The sequence below is a fragment of the Vicugna pacos genome, chromosome 5 (genome assembly GCF_048564905.1).
Source record: "Vicugna pacos chromosome 5, VicPac4, whole genome shotgun sequence".
Taxonomy (NCBI): domain Eukaryota; kingdom Metazoa; phylum Chordata; class Mammalia; order Artiodactyla; family Camelidae; genus Vicugna; species Vicugna pacos.
Genome location: NC_132991.1, coordinates 4033406 through 4055502, shown reverse-complemented (window position 1 = coordinate 4055502; position 22097 = coordinate 4033406). Strand labels below are relative to the sequence as shown.

General features: G+C 47.2%; 4 long non-coding RNA genes across 5 annotated transcripts; 3 read left to right on the top strand and 1 right to left on the bottom strand.

Annotated features, from left to right (window-relative positions):
* Nucleotides 1-1070: 1070 nt before the first annotated feature.
* Nucleotides 1071-3188, top strand: LOC140696315 (uncharacterized). The gene is made up of 2 exons (XR_012072466.1): nucleotides 1071-1568; nucleotides 2118-3188. It is a non-coding gene; the product is annotated as an uncharacterized lncRNA (long non-coding RNA).
* A 671-nt stretch (nucleotides 3189-3859) lies between these two features.
* Nucleotides 3860-6129, top strand: LOC140696313 (uncharacterized). Its single transcript, XR_012072464.1, has 4 exons — nucleotides 3860-3937; nucleotides 4101-4314; nucleotides 5137-5235; nucleotides 5946-6129. It is a non-coding gene; the product is annotated as an uncharacterized lncRNA (long non-coding RNA).
* Nucleotides 6130-9393: 3264 nt separating this feature from the next.
* Nucleotides 9394-11356, bottom strand: LOC140696310 (uncharacterized). Its single transcript, XR_012072460.1, has 3 exons — nucleotides 11018-11356; nucleotides 10562-10641; nucleotides 9394-9848 (listed from the first exon to the last, which is right to left on the bottom strand). It is a non-coding gene; the product is annotated as an uncharacterized lncRNA (long non-coding RNA).
* Nucleotides 11357-11496: 140 nt separating this feature from the next.
* LOC140696311 (uncharacterized) lies at nucleotides 11497-21488 on the top strand. Of its 2 annotated transcripts, XR_012072462.1 has the most exons (4): nucleotides 11497-11799; nucleotides 13963-14097; nucleotides 19558-20279; nucleotides 20819-21488. It is a non-coding gene; the product is annotated as an uncharacterized lncRNA (long non-coding RNA). The 2 variants fall into 2 exon arrangements; XR_012072461.1 differs by having other exon boundaries at nucleotides 19558-21488.
* Nucleotides 21489-22097: the final 609 nt, after the last annotated feature.

Genomic DNA, 22097 nt, shown 5'->3' with positions numbered 1-22097 from the left:
GTTTATCTGAGTTAGTGCATTCTGAGACCTCACAGCAAAAGATACGCTTTTAAAATGTCAAATCATGAATGACAACCTGTTTTTTTAGAAGTTGGCTGTTTGCCTGGGGCCTCCTGGTGGTCTCCACTCCTGCAGCGTCCCCCACAATGGTCCCCTCCTCACTTCTGACCTCTGTCAACAAAACAAGGATTGGCTTTTTCTTCCCTTTCGCCTGTTTATATTGTCTCGTTCTCTTCCTGTTCCTCTTTTTCCTTCTCTCTCAGCCTCTTCCCCACTCTCTTTAATTTACCATGTTTTATTAGTTATTTTTCACAAACATCCTGAGAAGGGGGTCAGCAGAATTATTATTCTTATTTGCATGCAGGGGGAAAGGTGGCAGAGAAAGGTGGGTTGCTGTCACCAGGCTCCTGGGACACCTGATGGAGCAGCGTGAACTGACATCCATCTGTCTGGCCTTCCCTAGTGCCTGATGTCTCCCGCCGTGTCCCCGTTGCCGGGTCTCTCCGTGATTGCCTGATGCCCCCGGGTGCCCCCCTCAGTACCAGGGCTCTGGTCTCAGGCTCAGCCTTGCGGTTCCTGAAACCACTGGTCCTTTATTCCAAGCCTTCCCAGCCCCCTCTCAGATCTGCTTTGCCAGACCCCAAGCCCCGTCAGTACACCATCAAGGGGGCTGACACCAGTGCAGGCAAGTAAAGAGTCATCTTCATCCTTAAGCCTCATCAACCCCCTCAGCCCAGCTTGATGGTTCCCACCAGTCAAGTCACAGGGTTGGGGTCCTCTCTTCAACTGAAGGCCTGCTTCTTCATCGGGCGCCAGCCTGGCCAGAGCTGAGCGGGGCAGGGTTCGGTGTCCCGAGAGCCAGTGCAGCTGACCCCTTGTCCCCTCCAGGCTGCTCTGAGCAGTCTGAGAGAGTGGGGCTCCCTGGGCCCTTAGACAGTGGCTGCCCCACCATGGCCAGGCTTGGTGGCTTTGGCCAGCCTGAACCATGAGCAACCCTGGAGCTGGCAGACGTTGGTGCCCACTTTTCTCAGCCTGGCTAGCTCAGCATCCTCGTCTGGAGGACAGAAGAAGGCATCCTGCCCCAGGATGGTAGTGGACCCCAGCAGGACAAGGCGTGTGAAAGCCATTGGAAACAGATAGCACTTGTCCCTGCTAGGACGCAGAGTCAGCAGGCCCTTCAGAAGGGAGGGTTGCCCTGCTGGCCCAAACAGGACAGGAAGACACAGTTATCTTCAGGGAGACCAACTCTGAGATTGTGACCCCACATTATAAGTCACCACCTCTGATGCCTGGAGGTCACTCTGATGACCCAGCTCTCCTGAACCTGCTGGCCAGTCAGCCTTCAGCACAGGGTTAGTGCCAGGAGCAGTCTGTTCAGCCTTATGTTGCCAGGGGAAATGTAATCTACCACCTGGAGCCCCTGGGACCACCCTTCCCAGCCATACCTGCCCCTCAACTACCATCCTTGAGAACCAGCCACTCACATCCTCTGCCCAGGAAGTAATTCACACGAAAGCAAGAAGAGCTGAAAGATGTTCCCGCCCCCTGGAGGTTTATGAATGTATGAGGTTTGTAGAGATTCCCTGTGTGGTTGGCCCAGCTTGGGTTCCCCATCCAGTCACCCAGCTCTCACTGTAGCTTCCCTGACAGGCTGGGCCTGCCTTTGCTGAGAACCTCGCTCACCAGTCCAGCCTCAGGGCCCTGCCATTCACCTAACCTTGCTGCCTTCAGACCCTGTAGCCCGAGGGGCCTAGAAGTCCCACATCCCAGTCACCATGAGTATACCCAGGGCCCCAGGCTTGTTTCCTGAATGCTGCAGCTGTGTGAGAGCCTAGACCATTTCACACCTAAAGTAAGGAAGTACTCAGAATACGACCAGGGCAGGTTAAAAGGACACAGGAGTCAGCTGAAAGGGACTGCTTCGGGCCAAATCTGGGACATGCTGAACATTAAAGCAGTGACAGTAATGAGTTCCATCCTGCATAAGAAAATAACCCGTGAGGCACAGTGATGCAAACATAGACAAGGCAGAAGGGAAAACTCTCCCAGTAGAAGAAGGCCTAACAAATGTGAAGGGAATGGTGGAGTTAGAAAATGAATGATGGATGTTCAAACAGGTGGGGGAAAGCTGGATGAGGAACAGGATACTTACCGTCAAAGCTTCTCCTCTCAAATGATGAATGACAACAGGGAAATCAGAACTTCACAGTGGAGACACCTGCAAACATCACCTCTACAAAATGAAACAAACAAACACCCTGCAGCCCTGCCACTCAGGCTTCTGGAAGTCACCTGCCGAAGTGCCCTCCAAGGGTGACCTATGTCCCTATGCACATGCTGTGCTCAGCACCTTGTGCTCAATGTGGGTCTGCTTACGCAAGCCATGAACTTGAATGCGGCTGAATTCAGCCCGTGGACACAGCACTACAGTAATTACTGACCAAAGAAGTACTTTCAGCTCAAAAAATACCTATGCGTGACCCCTTGGCAAACAGGTCGGACCTGGCTTTGAAGTTCTGCCAAGCTGTGTGAGCTCAGGCAAGCTGCATAAGGCGTCTGAGCTTCAACCGTTCCATCTATATAATGGAGGTAATAGCAATACCTATTGAATGAACCAGCAATCCCATTCCTACTATTTCCTCAAGAGAAATGACAATATTTGTCCACACAGAGACTGGTACGTGTGTGTTCATAGCAGCAGCTTTCATGATAGCCCCAAAGTAAATAACCCAAATATTCATCAGCTGATTAAAAGAAAGGAACAAAAACTGTAGAGTAAAATGTAGGAGAAAGATAAAAATAAATAAGTAGATAAAAATAAAGTAAAAAATTTAGAATAAAATGTAGGAGTAAGATCCCCCCCCAAAAAATAAATAAAGGAACAAACCAGTGCTAATATGAATTAATTGCAAAAGCATTGTGCTGAGTGAAAGAAGCCAGACAAAAAACTACGGTTTACTTGATTCCATGTATACGAAAATCTAGAATAAGGTAAAGCTACAGCAGTGAAGGGGCCAAGAGTGGAGGCTTGTCTACAGAGGCGTCAAGGGAACAGTCTGTGTCGTGAACTTTGCGGTGGTGGTTACAAGATTGTATATTGCAGCCAGACTCATCAAATTGTACACAGAAAAATGGTGCATTTTATTGTATGTAAATTAAGCCTAATAAAGCTGATGTAAAAATACCTACATTACAGTGTCGCTGGGAGGGTTAATGGAGTGATACAGATGGCGGCCCCAAGTTCAGGGCCTGAGTAGGAGAGGAGCCCTAAAATAATAGCTGTGGACCACGTGGAGAGTCTTTGGCAGGAGCAGGCCAGTGTGCAGGCAGGAGGCCACCCAGGGGAGCCGCCCCCTCAAGACGTTCCGCGGCTAAGCTGAGTGACCAGGTGCAGCGAGGTGGAGCGAGAACAGCGCGGTCTGGAGGAGGGTCCACCCCGAGACCCACCCAGGACGCTGTCACAGCCCCCGGGGCGCCAGGAGCAGCAGCAGCCCCGCCGGCCCCTGGGAGACCGGCAGGCACTCGGGTCGCAGGAGCCTTCCTTGAGGTCCCCCGAGTGGGTCTCGGGAACTACGCCTGCCCTGCGCGGCCCGGCCCCTCCGCCCCCGGGCACAGCCCCGCATCCACCCCGAGCAGTCCCCGCTCCGCGGCCCGGCTCATGCTGGCCCGGAAGCTCTCAGCCCGAGGGTCAGAGCCACGGCCCCAGGAGAAGCTGGGGGAAGGCTGAGGGGCGGGGTTGGCGGGAGATGCGCGGAAAAGATGCGGGGCCATAAACAGGCTTCCCGCCAGGGCTCGCACCGTGTTTACGCGTGTTGTGTCTTGTTGCCTGGCAACCAGGTCAGGGCGGCGAGCGGGCTGGGGAGGAGGGGTCTCCTCGCCGGAATGGGTTGCGGTGACTCATCGCTGCACACTCTGACCCCGGGGACTGGCTTAACAGGTACACGTCGCTCGGGGCCGGGTGCAGCGGGCTGGGCTCTGGTAGTGGAACCGAAGGGGAGCAGCACCAGCTCCAACGAGGAACCCGAGGCAGGCTGCCGCTGGGCAACTAGTGCTGCTGGCTGTGTAGCCTCGGGCAAGTCACTTAACCTCTCTGCCCTCAGCCTCCTCATCAGTAAGAGAAGAGTACGCGATCACGTTAAGAGTGACCTTACTGGAGGCTTACAACAGAGTTTAAACACGTTAACTGCTTCACACTCCCCAGACCACCCCTACTTGACAATGAGGAAACTGGAGTCCAGGGCAACGTTAACTCACTTTCCTAAAATCAACTACTTTGTATGTGGAAAAGGCAGGATTCAAACTTGGATCTGTGGGGTACGTACGAAGCCCTGGAAGGGTTTTCACTGTGACTCCCCACCTCCTGCTCAAATCCCTAGCCCAGCTGATGGGTTCGGGGACGGTGAGTGTCTGGGCTCAGCTGGAAGCGATTCTCTGGGGTAGTCCCAGAGGCTGGAGGGCTGGAGAATTCTCTCTGTTGTCAGACAAAGGCTGATGATGGTCCCTGCAGTTGGCCGGGAGGGGGTGCACCGCCTTCACGCCCCAGCCTGTCTGCGCTCTGCTTCCCTTTTTCCCTCCTTTGTCACCCAAAAGGGTGTCTTCCAAGTGCCACACAGTGGTCAGATGTCGACCCCCATTTCCTCATGGCTGCACAACTCTCTTGAGTCAAGGATCCAGACCCCGCCGTGTCAGTCCTCTTCCTGGAGCACTTCTGTGGCTTCCTAGCCTACAGGGTAACATTTAAACTCCACTGTGTGGCAGTCAGACCAGGCCCTAGGCCTCAGTCACAGGGCCACTGCATCTCCAGCCTCTCCTGTCACTCTCATCACCCCTTGCCCTCTGGACCCCAAATCCTCAGCCAGCCCCACCTCTCAGGCCTGCAGGTCCTCTGCAGAATGCCTTCTCCTCCCTGCCTGCTCCCACTCAAGGCCCTCCCAGCCCCACTGGGCTGGGTGCCTCCCAGGCTCGCTGTGACTCAGGGAGGCAGGTCTCAGCTGCCCCATTTTACAGGGGAGGAAACTGAGGCTCAGGAAAATGACTTTTCTCAGGTCACACTCCTATCCTGGTGGACTGACAGCCCCTATGCTTTCCTCAGTACCCCCCCATCTCTGTCATTGCAACCCTTGGCTGCTTATACAGATGCCTCCCAACAAGACTGAAAGCACCCTGAGGGCAAAGCACGCCAGCCCTCACCTCGCAGGACCGCTTCCACCTAGTACAAGCTGCGCACGTTGCTGAGTAAGTGGACGCCTGGGCTGGTGAAGGGCAAAACGTGTTTTATTTTAAAGAGCCTAAGGCCTCCAACGTTAGGAACTTGAGGCTATGGAAAAAGGGTAGGGGAGGTGGGGGAGGGTATGGCTCAGTGGTAGAGCCCACGCTCAGCATGCATGAGGTCCTGGGTTGGATCCCCATGAACCTCTTCCATTCACATAAATAAATAAATAACCTAATTACCCCCCCAATAATATAAAATAAATAAAAATTTTAAAAAAGAAAAGGGCAAGAAATCTCTGGTTCATCCAGCTCTCGGCACTTTAAAAATCTACTAAATAAACTTAATTACCTCCCCCTTTCAAAAAAAAAAATCTACCTTTATTATTCAGACTTCTTTCTCCCCAACATCTGTAAAAACGTAGCATTGTTTTAAAGGCTATAAGTAAATGTACCCTGAAAAGCTGCAGTAGTTTGGCCATTCACTTCCTTTCTTAAGGCTTCACTTTCCCTGTCTGTGCAATAAGAAAGTGGCCTAGAGGGCTGTTTTTGAAACCACAGGTCCTGATCCGTCCATCCATACTTTGTGAAATCAAACTAGCAGGAAATAGCCCACATGGAATCGAAAAATAGAATGTGTCACACGTAACAAGGGTGACAGTGGTGCTGGGAAATCGTAAGCTGCAAATGTGTGTATAGAGTAGGCCATGTTGTAAAATAGGGTTTTTTTCCTGTAGGTGACAATCAGGAGAGTTTGAAAGCCCCTCTTCCCCCTGAAGCCTGAGGGTTTTGTTTCGGAGGGCTGCCGGAGCCTCGCCCAGACTTTTTGAGATGGGTGGACTCCACTGAAACAATCTATCCGCATCCTCTCCACTGTCCTTCAGTTTGAGAAAAGGAAACAATACAGGCACTGTTAAAGGAAAAGAAATGGGAGTGAGTATAGCTCAGTGGTAGAGTGTGTGGCTGGCATGCGTGAGGTCCTGGGTTCAATCCCCAGTGTATCTACATCATGCGTGAGGTCCTAGGTTCAATCCCCAGTGTATCTATATCAAAAAGAAATAAACCTAATCCCCATTCTGAAAAAATAAACAAAACAAACAAGAAAAAAATAACGAAGTAGGTCTTATTTTAAAAATAATGGATGCTATTGTCAAAAAAAAAAATTCCCACGGTACCAATTCAAGGGAGAAAATAAAAATCAGCCTCTCCCTTTCAACCCCAGGCTCCAAGTGCATACTCCAGAGGCAAACTCTGCGTGGAGCCCAGTGGACTGGGGGGCGCTGTTGCTCTGAATCCATCCTGTTATTCGCATGGAGGCCCCGCATCCCACAGGTGCTCACAGCCAAGGCTGGAGTGGCCAAGCTGCCCTCCCTCCCTGGGCGCACTCAGGCTCTCAGTCTCACAGTCCGCTTGTCCTCCTGCCTCTCAGCCCTGCACACTCTGTCCTGCTCCTTCCCAAGCTGCCCTGATGCCAGCCCAGTTCCGCATTTTCACCTAACCAAGTGGAATCTGCCCCAGGCCTAGATCTTACTTTCTAATGAAAAAGCATCAGTGATCACAGATCACCACAGGAAGTGCTCCGAGGAAGGGGGGGGCACATTCAAAGACTCAGGGATATCAAAGACTTGAAGGAATATGGTACAATTTGAGCAAAAATAAAGAAGTAACTGTCATGATTTATAACCCATAGAATGAAACAAACATCCAAGAGTCTATGCAGATGTAAACGTAATGGCATAAATAAATAAATGGAGGAAAGAGACAACTCTTTTTCACAGCAGAATTCCAATTAACAAATGGGGAAGGGTGGGAAGGGACAGACTGGGAGTTGGAAGTTTATAGATACGGACAGGTATATATAGAATAGATAAAAAAGATTATACTGTATAGCACAGGGAAATGTATACAAGATCTTGTGGTAGCTCACGGTGAAAAAGTATGCGACAATGAATGTATGTATGTTCCTGTATAAGTGAAAAATGGCATTCTACACTGGAAATTGACACAACATTGTAAACTGACTATAACTCAATAAAATAAAATTTAAAAAACAAAAAGGGGGGGGGAACAATGGTTATAGAAAAAGACATTTGGTAAAAACCCCAGTAATAACTGTTACAAACAAGAATCATCAACGGATGCTCAAATTAGAGGGGAAAAGAAGGATGAGAAACAGGATATTTACAGTGTCATAAAGCATCTCCCCACAGGATGTTTATTAATGACAAAAGAAACTTTACAGTGAGAAACCCCAGGGAGACATCACTTGCCCAACTGATCAAAGTTACCATGACTAGTACTGGGTGCTGGTAGGAGATATTTCGGGTGGAGTTCCAGACCTCCACAATAAAGCAAGTCACACAAATTGTCTGGTTTCCCAGGGCATATGAAAGTCATGTTTACACTAAGTGTAGTCTATTAAGTGTGCAAAAGCATTACGTCTAAAACAAAAGTCCATACCTTAATTTAAAAATATTTCATTGCTAAAAATTGCTATCATCTATCTGAGCCTTCAGCGAGTGGTAACAGGAATATCACTGATCACAGATCACCATAACAAATATAATAATAATGATCAAGAAGTCTGAAACATTGTGAAAATTACCAAAATGTGACAGAGACACATGAGCAAATGCTGTTGGAAAAATGGTGCCAACAAACTTGCTTGGGGCAGGGTTGCCACAAACCTTCAGTTTAAAAAAAAAAAAGCAAGATCTGCGAAGTGCAGTAAAAGGAGGTATGCCTGTAATTAGACACATCCACAACACCTTATCTGGTGTCCCGAGAAGGGCACAACCTCACTTCCCTGATGCATGACCTCAGTGCAGTCATGGAAAAAGCATCAGACAAATCCAAAGTGAGGAATGTCCTACAAAATAACCAGCCAAAGCGTTGCGGTGACAAGGAAAGGCTGTAAGAACCTGTCCCAGGTGGGAGGAGACTAAGGCAACATGACAACTAACGGACATGTGGGATTCTGAATGGGACCCTGGCCCCGAAACAGGACATCAGTGGGATGTGGCAAAATTCAAATCAGTTCAGTAGATGACTTAATGGTATTATAACACTGTGATTCCCTGGCTTTCATCCTTACACTGTGGTTATATGAGACATTTTAATGTCAGGGTAATCTGAGTAAAGGGTGTTATATTGGCAACCTTTTTGGTAAATTCAAACTTTCTAAATAAGTAGACTGGGTGCTAGTAGACAGCATCAGGAGAGGACAGTCTACAGTGTGGCAAAAACCTTCGACTTGAGTTTTATCTATTTTTTAATATGTTTTTATTGAAGTACAGTCAGTTTACAATGTTGTGTCAATTTCTAGTGTACAGCACAATGCTTCAGTCACATAGGAACACACATATATTCGCTCTCATATTCTTCTTCCCCATAGGTTACTACAAGATACTGAATATGGTTCCCTGTGCTGTACAGTATAAACTTGTTGTTTATCTATTTTATATATAGTAGTATCTGCAAATCTCAAACTCCCAATTTATCCCTTCCCACCGGTAACCATAAGTTTGTTTTCTATGTCTGAGTCTGTTTCTGTTTTGTAAATAAGTTTGTATTTTTTTAAAATATATATTTATTGAAGTACAGTGAGTTTAAAATTGTCAATTTCTGGTGTACAGCACAATGCTTCAGTTCAACTCAAGTTTGGACGCGGTCGATTGTCAGAGCTGCTCGGAATGCTCATTCTTGGGCTTCATCCACTGGGGGGGCACTAAGGCTGGCTGGAGATGTCTGTGGGGAAGGGGAGGGGAGGGGGGTTGATGAACTTGGTGATGGGTACAGGACTCTTACGTTTGTTCCTGACACCTTTGTGTAGGTTTGAAATGCTTTTAAAGAAAGATTTAAGTGGGGAGTGGTAGAGCGCATGCTTAGCATGCACGAAGTCATAGGTTCGATTCCCCAGTACCTCCGGTTAAATGAAAAAAAAAATTAAATAAGTAAACCTAATTACCTCCCCCCCCAAAAAAAAACCCAGAGAAGAATTTTTTAAAATGTGGGACAAATTCAAAAGGTACAGGGAAAAGTAAGTCTCCTCCCTATCCTCAGTTCCTCCCCTCCATTCCCCCCTCCTCCCAGAACCCTAGGTCATCACAGTTAGGAGAGATTCAATGCACATCAGGTATAAACAAACAGGTATTTGTATTTATTGCCGGGGGGTGGGGTGGGGGTGTGGGCAGGGGCTGGGGGCTCGATCTTAGATCCAGGGAAGTCAAGGAGGGTCACATTGAAGGAGGTCCTTTCCTGTTGCTGTGCTTTGCATTAAAAAGAGAAAGGACAAGATGTGCACAGGAGCCAAAGAGGTTTACCTGAGGCGATTATTGCTAATTGAAAAAAAAAAAAAAAAAGACAACTACGTGTGGATACCATCAAACACACTTGTGTTCCACTAATTGGCTGCAACTTATTAGTAGGTCATAAAATCAATTTAGTGTTTCATGATCATCATTTAAGAAAAAAATAGAAAGGAACAATTTCTAGGAAAACAGGAGGGGAACAGATGAAACAAGATGAAACAAAACTTTCCTTGCTGAAGGTGTACATGGAAGTTGCTTATCCTGTTTCTACTTTTCTGTGTTTGAGATTAGCCACAATAGCCTCTGTAAAAAATGTTATCACCCAGGAAGCTTAAGAAAAAAGGAAAAACGAAAAGACAATGACAAGAGCGCCTCTCTGCAAAGAGAGTTTTGTGAAATTTTGTTACAAAGTAAAATGCATTTCTTATTAAAGGTGAAGGGTTAAAAAAAAAAGTTTGAAAAACACTGCCTTGAGGTACAACTGTCACAATGCCAGAACCTGGATCGTCAAGACAGTTTGCCCCAGACTGCAGGTGACAGGGCATGTCACGGTCCTGCGATCCACCAGGCAATAAACGTGCAGGCCCGACGTCCTTGAAACTTGATGTGAGGACGAGCTGGTTAATGGCTAATCGGGAGCAATAAACACTCAGCTGAGAGTACGCGGCCTCATGGGAGCATGCATGGGGCCACACCACGGAGTATAGGGCTCCCGGACATGGTGTGGGATAAACCTGGGTCCCCAGGCTGCAGCCAGAGCCCTCTGACCCAGCAAGTTCAACCCCCTACAGACAGAGGCCTAGGGGCGCCGGGGCAGAGGGCTCTCCAGACCCCAAGGGAGCTTAGCTGGGGCTGGAATGGTTCCCGGGGTGGGGATGCCCCTCAGGCTGGAGTCCCCCGCCTCCCTCCCCCACACAGGGCATGCTCTCCGCGGACCGGTCTGCCTAACAGCCCTTGGGATGTAGACCGCACACCTTCTGTAAAGGTGAACAGTCCAGGCTTTAGGGGCTGCACTCACTGCACGGTCCCTCACAACAGCTCACCCTCAACTGTCGTGCAGAGCAGCCCAGGGACGGCACGTAAAGAATGAGTATGGCTGCTCCGGTCAAACGCTTCATGGACACTGAAATTTGAATTTTATATACTTTTCATTTATGACAAAGTAATCATTTTTTGGTCTTTCTCAACCATTGAAAAATGTAAAAACCATTTTTAGCTCCTGGGCTGAACAAAAACGTAAGACTGGCCAGATAGGGCCTGCAGGCCGCAGGTTGTAAACCCTTGCTTTGGAAGTGCCTCCCCCCACCCCCCCATCCTTCCCCTCCATCTCCCCGCCATCCCTTCCTTCCATCTCTCCCCTGCATCCTTTCCCTCCCTTCCTCCCCCCATCCCTTCCCTCCATCCCGCCCCAGAAGCTCCCCGCGCCCCGCCCCGCCCCGCGCCGGGTCCCCGACTGCAGCCCAGACGCGGCGGCGGGCGGTCAGGGGGCGCTGACTCACCGGCTGACTCAGCGCCAGGCGCACCGCCAACACCCGCCCGGGCCCGGCGGCGGGGCGCCGGGCGGGCTCGCGGCCGGCGGAGGTGGGGGCGTGGCGGCGGCCGCGCTCGGGACGCGAGCAGCTCCGGGCCGGGCGCACGCCCCGCCGCGGCCGCGGGAGCAGCTCTGCGGGCTCCGGACCCCCCCGGAGCCGGGAAACCTGCGCTGCCGGACGCGGTGGCCTCGCCAGAGGCTGGGCACCGGGGGACGGACGGCCGGGGCGCAGGATCTGCCCCGGAACACGCCAGGGCGCGCCGAGGCGGGGGCGGGAAGGGAGCCCCCGGCCGCTCAGGTCCGGTGGGGCGGGTCCCCGGCTGGGAGGGGTCCCGCGTCGGCCCCGCGTCGGCCCCGCGCCGGCCCCGCCCTCCTTTTCACACGCCCCCTCTCGAAATTCCGACCGCGCCCCGCCCCGTCCTCCGCCCCCGCGGTCCAGCAGACGCTTGCCTCCTCCAGGAGGCCTTCCTAGAGGGCCTCCTCCGGGCTAGGGAGGGCCTGCCCCAAGTTTGCCTGGGGAGACCTCCCTCCTGGCACCTTCAAAGTGGCTCTCCGCGTGCTGGCCTTGTGTCTGGCTTCGTCACCTGACTGAGCCCCTAGAGGGCAGCGACCGGGCCTAACGGCTCAGGGCTCAGCGTCCCTGGGGCTTAAACAGAGCCCTGGGAAAGAAGGAGGTGGATATGTACTCGGGTGACCAACTTTAGAGATTCCACTGGAGTCAGAGACCCCAAGCCCATGATAATATAATTGGTAAAAAATAGTTCTATACTTGTTATACCCACAGTGATATAATACGTAAAAAAAATTCTACACGTACATGTATATGTGTTACTTTCACACAGAAATATGAAAGAAGTTTATTTGAAATCATACATATACATTAGAATTAAGCATCTTATTAAAATGTGAAAAATAGGTGCTTATTTGAAATTACATGTTCTGTATTTACTTTTCTGTTACGTTAATATTATTGGTTAAACAAAACAATGGGATTAGTAACGCTGGCAATTAATAATTAACAGTAGGTCTAATGAAACAATAGGTGTGAGAAAGACATATAAAAATAGTTTTATAATGTTTATGTCCTGCACATATAAAAATAGTTTTATAATGTTTATGTCCTGCGATACGTGATTTGTTTTAACTCATTGGCTACTTAAATTTTTTATTAAGTTACATACATATGAAAGACTGCCAGCTGCATGAGATTCTGGAAAACGCAGAACTGTGAGGAGGGAGAAAAAAATCGGTAGCTTCCGGGAGCTGGGGTGGAGGTGATGGGGGACGCCAGGGATGAGTGGGTGAAGCTCAGATGATTTTAAGGCCCTGAAAATACTCTGGGGGCAGGGGATCACTGGGTGGTAGAGCGCGTGCTTAGCATGCAGAAGGTCCTCGGTTCAATTCCCAGCACTTCGACCAAAAATATAAACAAACATATAAATAAATAAACCTAATTACCCTCCACCAAAATGAAACAAATAAAACAAAAATATTAAAATAAAATACTCTGTATGTTACCATAATGATAGATATATGTCACCACATGTACAGTCTGGGCATTTGTCCAAACCGGTAGGATGTATTACATCACGAGACAAGCCGAATGTAAACTATGGGCTTTGGCTGATGATGTGTCATTAGTTGTAACAAATGCCCGGTTGTGGTGGGGGTGTTGATAATGGGGGACGCTGCGCATGCGTAGGAACGGGGATACGTGAGAAATCTCGGTACATTTCCCTCAATTTTGCTGTGAATCTAAAACTGCTCTACCAAAAGAAGTGGTTTTTTTTTTTTTATTTTATTGTAGTTGATTTACAACGTTAGTTTCAGGTGTACAGCAGAGTGATTCAGTTATACATATACATACATATTTTTTTCCAAAAATATATTTTAAAATAAGATACAAGCATGTAAAACTTTTTAAAAGGGAGATATAAATGTAAATTTAATAAAAATAATCATGGCATTTCTATCCTATGATACAAAGGCTACTTTTACCTCTTTCTGTCTTCTTGCCTACAGCCTTTAGGAAACCCTTGTTTTATGGGGGGATGAAACTGACTACAGCCAGGCATAAAATTCTCTGGCTTGCAAGTCGGTTGTTACGAAGCCCACATTACACTGATTCCAGCTGTCAGTTCAGTGTGATGGCATGGCGCTAACGGTCCTCTCGACAAAATCATCCGAGCGTGGAAAAGTTAGGGTCTTACTTACAACAGCAGGTTTTCAGACTTGGAGGGATGACTTTCCAGCTCTCCAAAAATGTCCATCCGCTCTGTATCCACGGGCTGGTTTGGGTAGACCAGCTGTTCGTCAGGTCCTTTGCATCTGTAAATTCATCATGTACTGTATATGTCTAATATGACCATCCTTTTAAATATTTTGAATCATGCTGGATGTCATCAGTTAAACCTCTCTCTCTTAGGGAAAACGGTTTAAAAGCATGGCGACAGTTGAACTTGGGAAATTTAAGCTGAATTACAAATAATTTCCAGTTTTAGTGAAGAAATGATAAAGTCCTGTTTAAATTGGTTTTCCTTTTCTGGTGGTCTTTTGTTTTATTTCCCCCAAACTGAATCCTTTTTCTTTACATGAGCTTTTGTCATTACCTACACATAACATTGAACAACCTGGGTGCCATCGGTTCCATCCATTTTTAGAATCCTTATGGCCAATTCAAAGATCATCAAATAGCTTTGGAGGAACAGTTTATAAACTTCTGTCTGACAGCCGTCCTTTTCTCCATTCTCATTCTCAGAATATTTCCAAGTTAGAGAACATTCTTCTTATCCTGCTCTTTGAGAGGATGATTTTATGACAGGCTAAATTTTTTACATCTCTTCTGTGACTGACAGTAGTGACAGGTATCTTGTAGACACATGTTTAAAGGATGCCATCTCTTTCCATTTCTAGAACGTCAAGTAGCTTATTGAGTGCTTCTGTATGTTCTGAGGAAACAGAAGTCACCAAACCTTTCATCATGAAAGCCTCGGTATCACAGGAAGCAACCCACATCCCGATAGTCGTGCTGTGCACAAGGTGTGCAAGGTAAATGTATTTTCTCTGCAGGAGTTTATAGACTGAAAGGAATTTGCAAAACTTTACACTTGCCCTATCTGCCAATGACAGAGGAGAAAAGTTTCCCTTGTCTTTGTACAAAATATCATCAACATTCTTTTATTTTTTTCTGAAGGTTCATTAAAATCTTCATAGAAATCAAATTTGAAACTGTACTTTTCAAATGAAAGTACTTAAGAGGTAGGCAAGCATGTTTTTATTGCCATGATTTGACTCAGCACTCACAGACTGCAGAAAGGGTGATTGTTAGTGAGTCTGATAAACTCAGCTCTACACCATGAAGGGCCAACACATCTGTTACCAAAATGTTTCTCCTACTATAATTCAAAAAGACACATGCACCCTAAAGCTCACAGCAGCACTATTTACAATAACCAAGACACGGAAACAACCTGAATGTCCATCAAAAGGTGACCTGATAAAGAAGATGTGGTGTACACACACACACACACACACCCACAGACAGACAGACAGACAGACACACACACGATGGAATACTACTCAACCATAAAAAAGAATAAAATAATTCCATTTGCAGCAATGTAGATGGTCCTGGAGATCATCATTCTAAGTGAAATAAGCCAGAAAGAGAAAGAAAAATGCCGTATGATATTGCTTATATGTGGAATCTAAAAAGAAAAAAAATAAACTTACTTATTTACCAAACAGAAACAGACTCACAGACATAGAGAACAAACTTATGGTTACCAGAGGGTAAAGAGGATGTGAAGGGATAAGTTGGGAGCTGGAGATTTGCACCTTTTGGGGAGTGATGGAAATGTTAGCTATCTTGATTGTGGTGGTGGTTTCATGGGTGTATACATCTGTCAAAATCCATCAAGTTGTGCATCTGAAATATGTGTAGTTTACTGTACATGACTTATACCACAATAAAGCTGTTAAAAATTTTTTTTCTCCTTGTCTTCACCCACAGGATATTTCAGGTACAGCCTCTAAATGAGGACATGTGACTTTACTCAGTTTCATAGAATGATCCAAGGAGAAATATATTCATTCGTGTGGCATGCCCAAGCTAATTCAGTGGCTTCTATTTTCTTTTTCTTTTCTTAAGTGAGGTATAGTTAGTTGATGTACAATATTGTACAAGTTTCACATGTGCAACATAATAATTCACAACTTTTAAAGGTTATAGTCCATTTATAGTTATTATAAAATATTGGCTATATTCCCTATGAGTGTATCCTTGTGGATTATTTATTTTATACCTTTGTAAATCTTAATCCCCTACCTCTATATTACATCTGGCCCCTTCGCTCTCCCACTGTTAACCAGTAGTTTGATTTCAATATTTGTGAGTCTGTTTCTTTTTTGTTGTAGTCACTTAGTTTGTTGTAGTTTTTAGATCCCACATATAAGTGACACACAGTACTTGTATTTCACTCAGAGTAATACCCTCCAAGTCCATGTAAGTTGTTGCAAATGGCAAATATTCATTCTTTTTTATGGCTGAGTGGTATTCCACTGTGTATGTATATCACATCTTCTTCACCCAGTCATCTGTCAATGGACACTAGGTTGCTTCCATATCTTGGCTATTGTAAATAGTGCTGCTGTGAACATTGGCATGCATATGTCTTTTTGAACTAGAATTCTCTCTCTCTTTCTCTCTCTTTTTTTTTTGGATATATACTCAGGGGTGGAACTGCTGGACCATATGGCAGTTCTATTTTTAGTTTTTTGAGAAATCTCCATACTGTTTTCCCCAGTGGCTGCACTAATTTACAGTCCACCAGCAGTGTATAAGGGTTCCCTTTTCTCCACATCCTTGCTAACATTTGTTATTTGTGTTCTTGTTGATGATAGCCATTCTGACAGGTGTGAGGCAATATCTCATTGTGGTTTTGATTTGCATTTTTTTTGATGATGAATGATGTTGAGCATCTCTCATGTCCCTGTTGGCCACCTGGATGTCCTCTTTGGAAAAATGTCTATTCAGGTCTTTTGCCCATGTTTTTGATTTTTAGTGTTAAAATCAGGACAGTCTCAGATAAACTGGGATGGTGGGTCACTCTGGCAAATTCTTCTAGGATCCAGAAATCAGTCTCAAGATAAATACTGTTTGACTCAGCTGAAAAAAAAAGGATGAAATACTGCCATTTGCAGCAACATGGATGGACTTAGACAAGTACCATATGATAGCAGGGGAGGGTGTAGCTCAAATGGTAGAGCACATGCCTAGCATGCATGAGGTCCTGGGTTCAATCCCCAGTACCTCTATTAAAAAATATAATAATAATAAATAAATAAATAGACCTAATGACCTTCCCCCACAAAAGAAGTATCATAAGATATCCCTTATATGTGGAATCTAAAAAAAGATACAAAGGAACTTATTTACAAAACAGAAATAGACTCACCCACATAGAAAGCAAACTTATGGTTACCAAGGCAGGGGATAAATTAGAAAATAAATAAATAAATCATCTATGTCTGCCTTCCCTCTGCAAAAAAAAAAAAAAAAAAAAGATAAATACTGTATGATCTCACTAAGGCAAAGATTTCTTAGGTAGGACACAAAAACACAGACCATAAAAAATATTGAGGTGCAGGGAGGGGTATAGCTCAGTGGTAGAGTGTGTGCTTGGTCCTGGATTTGATCTCAGGACCTCCATTAAGAAAAATAAAAAATAAAAAATAAACCTAATTACCTTCCCCCCCAAAAAATTTTAAAAAATAAAGATACAAAAAAAATTGATAATTGGACTCCATCAAAATTAGAAACATTTGCTCATCAAAAGACACTGTTAAGCAATAAAAGACCAAAGACTGAAAGAAATTTTTATTTATGTGACAAAGGACTTGTTGCCAAAACATATAAAAATTCCCAAAACTCAATTGAAAAAAAAAAAGAGGCCGGGGGGGAGGGTATAGCTCAGGGGTAGAGTGTGTGCCTAGTATACATAAGGTCCTGGGTTCAATCCCCAGTTCCTGCATTAAAATAAATAAATAAACCTAATTACCTCCCCCCAAAACAACTAAACAAAAACAATAAATGAATAAATAAAATTAAAAAAAAAGAGGCCAAAGATGTAGACAGTCACATAAACAAAGAAGATTTGTGAATGGCAAATAAGCACATGAAAAAGATGTTTAACATCATTAGTGGTTAGGGAAATGAAAATTAAAGCTCCACTGCGATACTACAACGTACATAACAGAATAGCTAAAAATTAAAAACAAAAACCAAAAAACTAACCACACCAAATGCTGGGGAGGGTACAGAGCAGCTAGAACATTCATATGGATGTTGCTGGTGGGAATGCAACTGGTCCAGACACCTTTGGTAACAGTTTGGCTTTTTTTTTTTAAAGTAATCGTGTACTTACCACAATACTCAGCAATCCCATTTGTAGGTATTTCCCCAAGAGAAATGAAAACATACACCCACACAAAGACCTGTATGTGAATATTCTAGTGCTTTTATTTAATAATAGCCAAGAACAGGTGAGTGGATAATAAACTGTGGTCCATCTATACAATGGAAGCTAGTCAGCCATGGAAAGAAAGAAACTGCTGATACACACATCAAAAAGGATGGATCTCAAAAGCTTTATATTGAATGAAAGAAGCTAGTTTTAAGTGGCATACAAATGGTAAGGATTCCATATTTGTATGCCATTCTAGAAAAAGCAACAGAAATCACATCAGTGGTTGCCTGCGGGTGGGGCACAGGTGAACTTTGGAGGTGACAGAAATGACCCATGTAATGATTGTGGTGGTGGTTACGCCATTATCTACAATGGTCAAAACAAATGGAACTGTTCATTTAAGAAGAGTGAGTTTTATTGTGTGTAAATTATACTTCAAATCTGTTATTTTTCTTTTAATGGGGGTACTGGGGATTGGACCCAGGACCTTGTGCATGCTAAGCATGTGTTCTGCCAATGAACTATACCCTCCCCTCTCAAACTTGATTGAAAAGAAAAAAAAGAACCAATGTGTCATTGTGCTTTTGACATTGGAACTGCATCCATCCACCTTCACTTCTTAATGGGGAGCCCCCAGGGCCTCTCTCTGAGACAGGCTGGGGACCTGGGACCTGGGACCTGGGACCCTGTGCTGCAGTGCTTGCACCTGGACAAACGTCTCCTGGAGCAAAAAAGAAACTATAAGGGACTAAAAATAAGTGGGTGCATGAGCAGTTGGAGTGAGTGATGAACAACAAGATACGAAAAGACCATAAAGCCAACTCCCACTTTTGAGGTATCAGGAGCAGAATTAGGGTACCCAGCATGACCTCTGCACACAGCACCACCAAGGGGGTGGGCAGGCGACCTGAGCCACCCCTCTGACTTGATCCCTGGAGTTGCCCCTACCCTCACCCCATTTAAGGGACTAGCTTGCCCCCAGCTCAGGGAGTGAGCAAAGTCACCTGTTATTTGTCTTCACTCCCTCCTGCTGCAGCAGGAGCCCCAATACAGCCTTGCCTGAATTTCTTGTCTGGCCTCTTATCAATTTCTATTGATTAAGGAGTCTGAGAATCCTGGTCGGTACCCATCCTCCTTGGCATGAGCCCTGAGTGGCCTGGGTTCCAAGCCAGAGGGAAGGGAGGACGGCAGGCACAGGGAAGTGGGTGGGGGTGGGGGCTGGGGGAGGAGGAAGGTGCCCCATCACCAGCACCAGCCCACCTACCACTCTGGTCGGTAGAGTAGCTTGCATTGGGTTCTGGCCGCTATTACCAGAGTCTAGGCCAATGCTAGGTAGACATACACCCCAGACCCCGGGGAGCTAGGGTGACCCTGGAAGCTCAAAGTGGGGGGGGGGGCTGCCAAGCTGCGACACAGATGCAGCTGCCCTTCTGCTGTTAGTAGATTCTTGTATTGTTGCAGAAAGAATTCAGAGACGAGACTCTGAGGTCAAGAAAGTAAAATGGGGATTTATTAAGTAATAAGATGCTCTCAAGGGGAGAGGGGGCAGGCTCAGGTGAGCAGCTGCCCTGAGTTTCTTTGGCAAGTTGGTTACAAAGAGTGTAAAAATGAATGGGCAGAATATTCATTGAAGAGGGGTTTGTATTCCCTGATCTCCATCCCTGCTCCATCTTCCCAAGGGGAGGAGGGATTTTTGTCCTTATTTTGTCTGGATGGGAAGTGTCCTGGTGTCCGTGCACGGTGGGTGCTTCTGATCTGCAAGGCTAATTTTATTAAAATGAAGGCATAATGAGCAAAAGGTTACACTGGGATGCTGGAGATTTCCTGCCTTTTCCCACACATCTTTCTGCCTCCGGAATACTTGTCACCCCTAAATGTGTGATTTCTTATCAGTCTGGAGGTTCCTGCTTTTCTCTGTCTGCACAAGGACCCTGTTGTTCACAAGATGTGTAGTTTCCTGCCATTTGGCCCCGTGGCTCCCTTTCTCTGTTCAAATCTAGCTCTCTGCCTGTTCTAACACTTCCTCTCCCACCCTTTACAGGCAGTTATGAAAGGGGACACCCATTTTCCCTTGGCTTGGCTCCTCCCGACTTCGTGTGGTCCCTCACCTTTTCTCTGAGATATCTGCAGAGTCACAGGGAAAATTGTCATCGACTGATCACCTGTTAAGTCCCAGGCCCCGTTCCCCTTGAAGAAACTATTTCATTTCATCCTGGTGACAACCACCTGAGGAGGATACTGTGCTTGGCCTCATTTACGGACGTAGGAACGAGGCCCACGGACGTTAAACAATCCAGGCAGGAAGGCAGCAAGTTGAGTTTAAACCCTAGCGAGCCTGAACCTGACCCCAAAGATGAGGTTTTTGAACACCCCACCGCTGGATGCCATCTCATCATGTTGGCGTTTTGTTTTCCCCGCACTCCTTTGCTTCTTGATTCTTTGCCTGCGTTCTCACGAACACAGGGAACTTCCTGCCCACAGATGTCCTCCTTCGCTCGACATCACTGCTGGCTGTGATGCTGAAGTTCTGCTCCAGCATCTGGAGTCGACCTGCCTGATTTCGGGCCCCTGCGGGGCAACTCACCCTGGGAAGAGAAACCCCAGAGTCAGACAAGGTCAATCAGCAGAGCCCACCAGGGCGGGTGAGGCTGCACGTTTGAACCCGCTGCACGTTTGAACCCGCGCCTGGACCCGTCCATGGCATTGGAGCAGCGCCCCCTGCTGGACGCCTGTTACAATGAGCAGAGACAGTGCAGGTGGGAGGTGAGGAGATGGTAGGGAAGGGGAGATGGGCAGGGGTCCCCGAGAACATGCACAGTGCCTTGCACTTGGTGGCAGCGTCAAGTGGAGGTGACCGCTGCAGACTCATGGGAGAGGACTCTGGGACAAGAAAACAGGTGCCGGAGGCATTTTCACAAGTTCCTCAGCTGTGCACATGCTCCTCTCGTGTGGTCAGGCACGCGGCCTCCATGCTTCCTGCCGGAGTCGTCAGGATCACATCTCCCCTTCTCCAGGCAGCTGCCTCAGAGCCTACAAACAGCCCCTGACTCCCCATTTCCAGAGGCTCCACCCCAAACTCTGCCCTCCTTGCCTTCCCCTCTCCTCCCCTCCCACCTGAGGGCCCTTCCTCTCTTCGGGTCCTGCCTGAAGCTCTGCCTCCTCCAGGCAGCCCTCCCTGGCCACCCCACTTGTGCTGATTTCCCTCTCCTTGGAATTCCGTGAGCGTCCCCATCCTGCAACCTGGCCTCTGCCCAAGGGCCTGCCTTTTTAGACTTTCACCCTGTTCTTCTGGTCTTTTCCAGGGGGCCGTGTGGACAGCATAGGGACCTTGTACCCCAAAGCAGGGTGCAGTGCTGTGCCCCAGTAGGAGGCATCTGGTTGCAAGGAACGCAAGCTACTCCAGCCAACTTAAGGGAACTTAAGGAAAGAGGGGGCTTCCTGGGAGGGCAGCTGAACCCCCATGAACCCAAAGCCAGGAAGTGCCCCAGTCATGACGAGGTCAGCTGCCACCCCCATCCCCCTACTCCTTTGGACTCTCCAGGTCCTCAAGGGCTCAGCCTCTCTGCATTTGTTCTCAGCCTCTCTGCATGTCTACATCTTCCTCCCCATCAGTGGCCTCTGCTTTGGGCCCAGTCACAGATGCCCGGACTCTGGCTTCAAAATCTGTGAGTCCAGGGCTCACAGTGGAATGAGGGCTCTGAGGCTCTCCTCTCAGGGCTGACATAGACTCATTGACTCCTGGGTTAGGTGACTTCCTGGTGCAGTCACTAAAGGCAAGCGGGGAAGGGTCATGTGACCTGTGCAGGGGCCAGGACTTTGAGGAATGGGATCAAGTCCTCCAAGGAGGGGGGAGGGCATGGAAGACATGGGGGCATCTCGGGTACCGTGGGTACAGGACGGAAGATGCCTAATAAATGGCCGATGGACCGCAGGGCCAGGGCCAAGGTTCTGCGTCCAGCCCTTTAACCTGCCTGTCCTTTCTGGCATCTGGTCCATGAACTTAACTGCAGCCTTTCCGGAATCCTGTTTATTTTTCTCGCTTGCTCACAAAAGTGGCCAAGAGGTGCCAGGAAGACCTGAGTTCTAATCCAGGCCTGCCACTTACCAGCTCAGAAACACAAGATTTCTGAGCATCCTCGCCTGCAAAATTGAGGTTATGGGAATCATCGTGTGCCATTGTGTGGAAGCCTTTATAGGAGCTGCTGGAGCTGAGGGTTTAGCCAAGGGCCCGGCACCCATGTAGTAGGCACCTTGAGAAGCATTTAAGTTTGTATTTTGCTCCATGAAGATCAGAAATCGGGATGGCATGTAACTGAAAATGTTCCTTTTCTGCTGGCACGTAAAATAGGTCCATCTTCTAATTAATGGCATCCTAGATTTGGTGAAATATACTTACCAGTTGTGCTGACCTAAGGTAAACTGCGATACCTCTGGGTAAAAGTGTCCCCGTCTGCAAAACAGGGACAATGTCCATCCTTCATCCAGCCACTGTGGGCTGAAATGAGACCACGTCTGCGGACAGTTTGGAGGGTGCCCACCCCTCATCTCCGTCCCTCCCGGATGACATCACTGGTGGGCAGA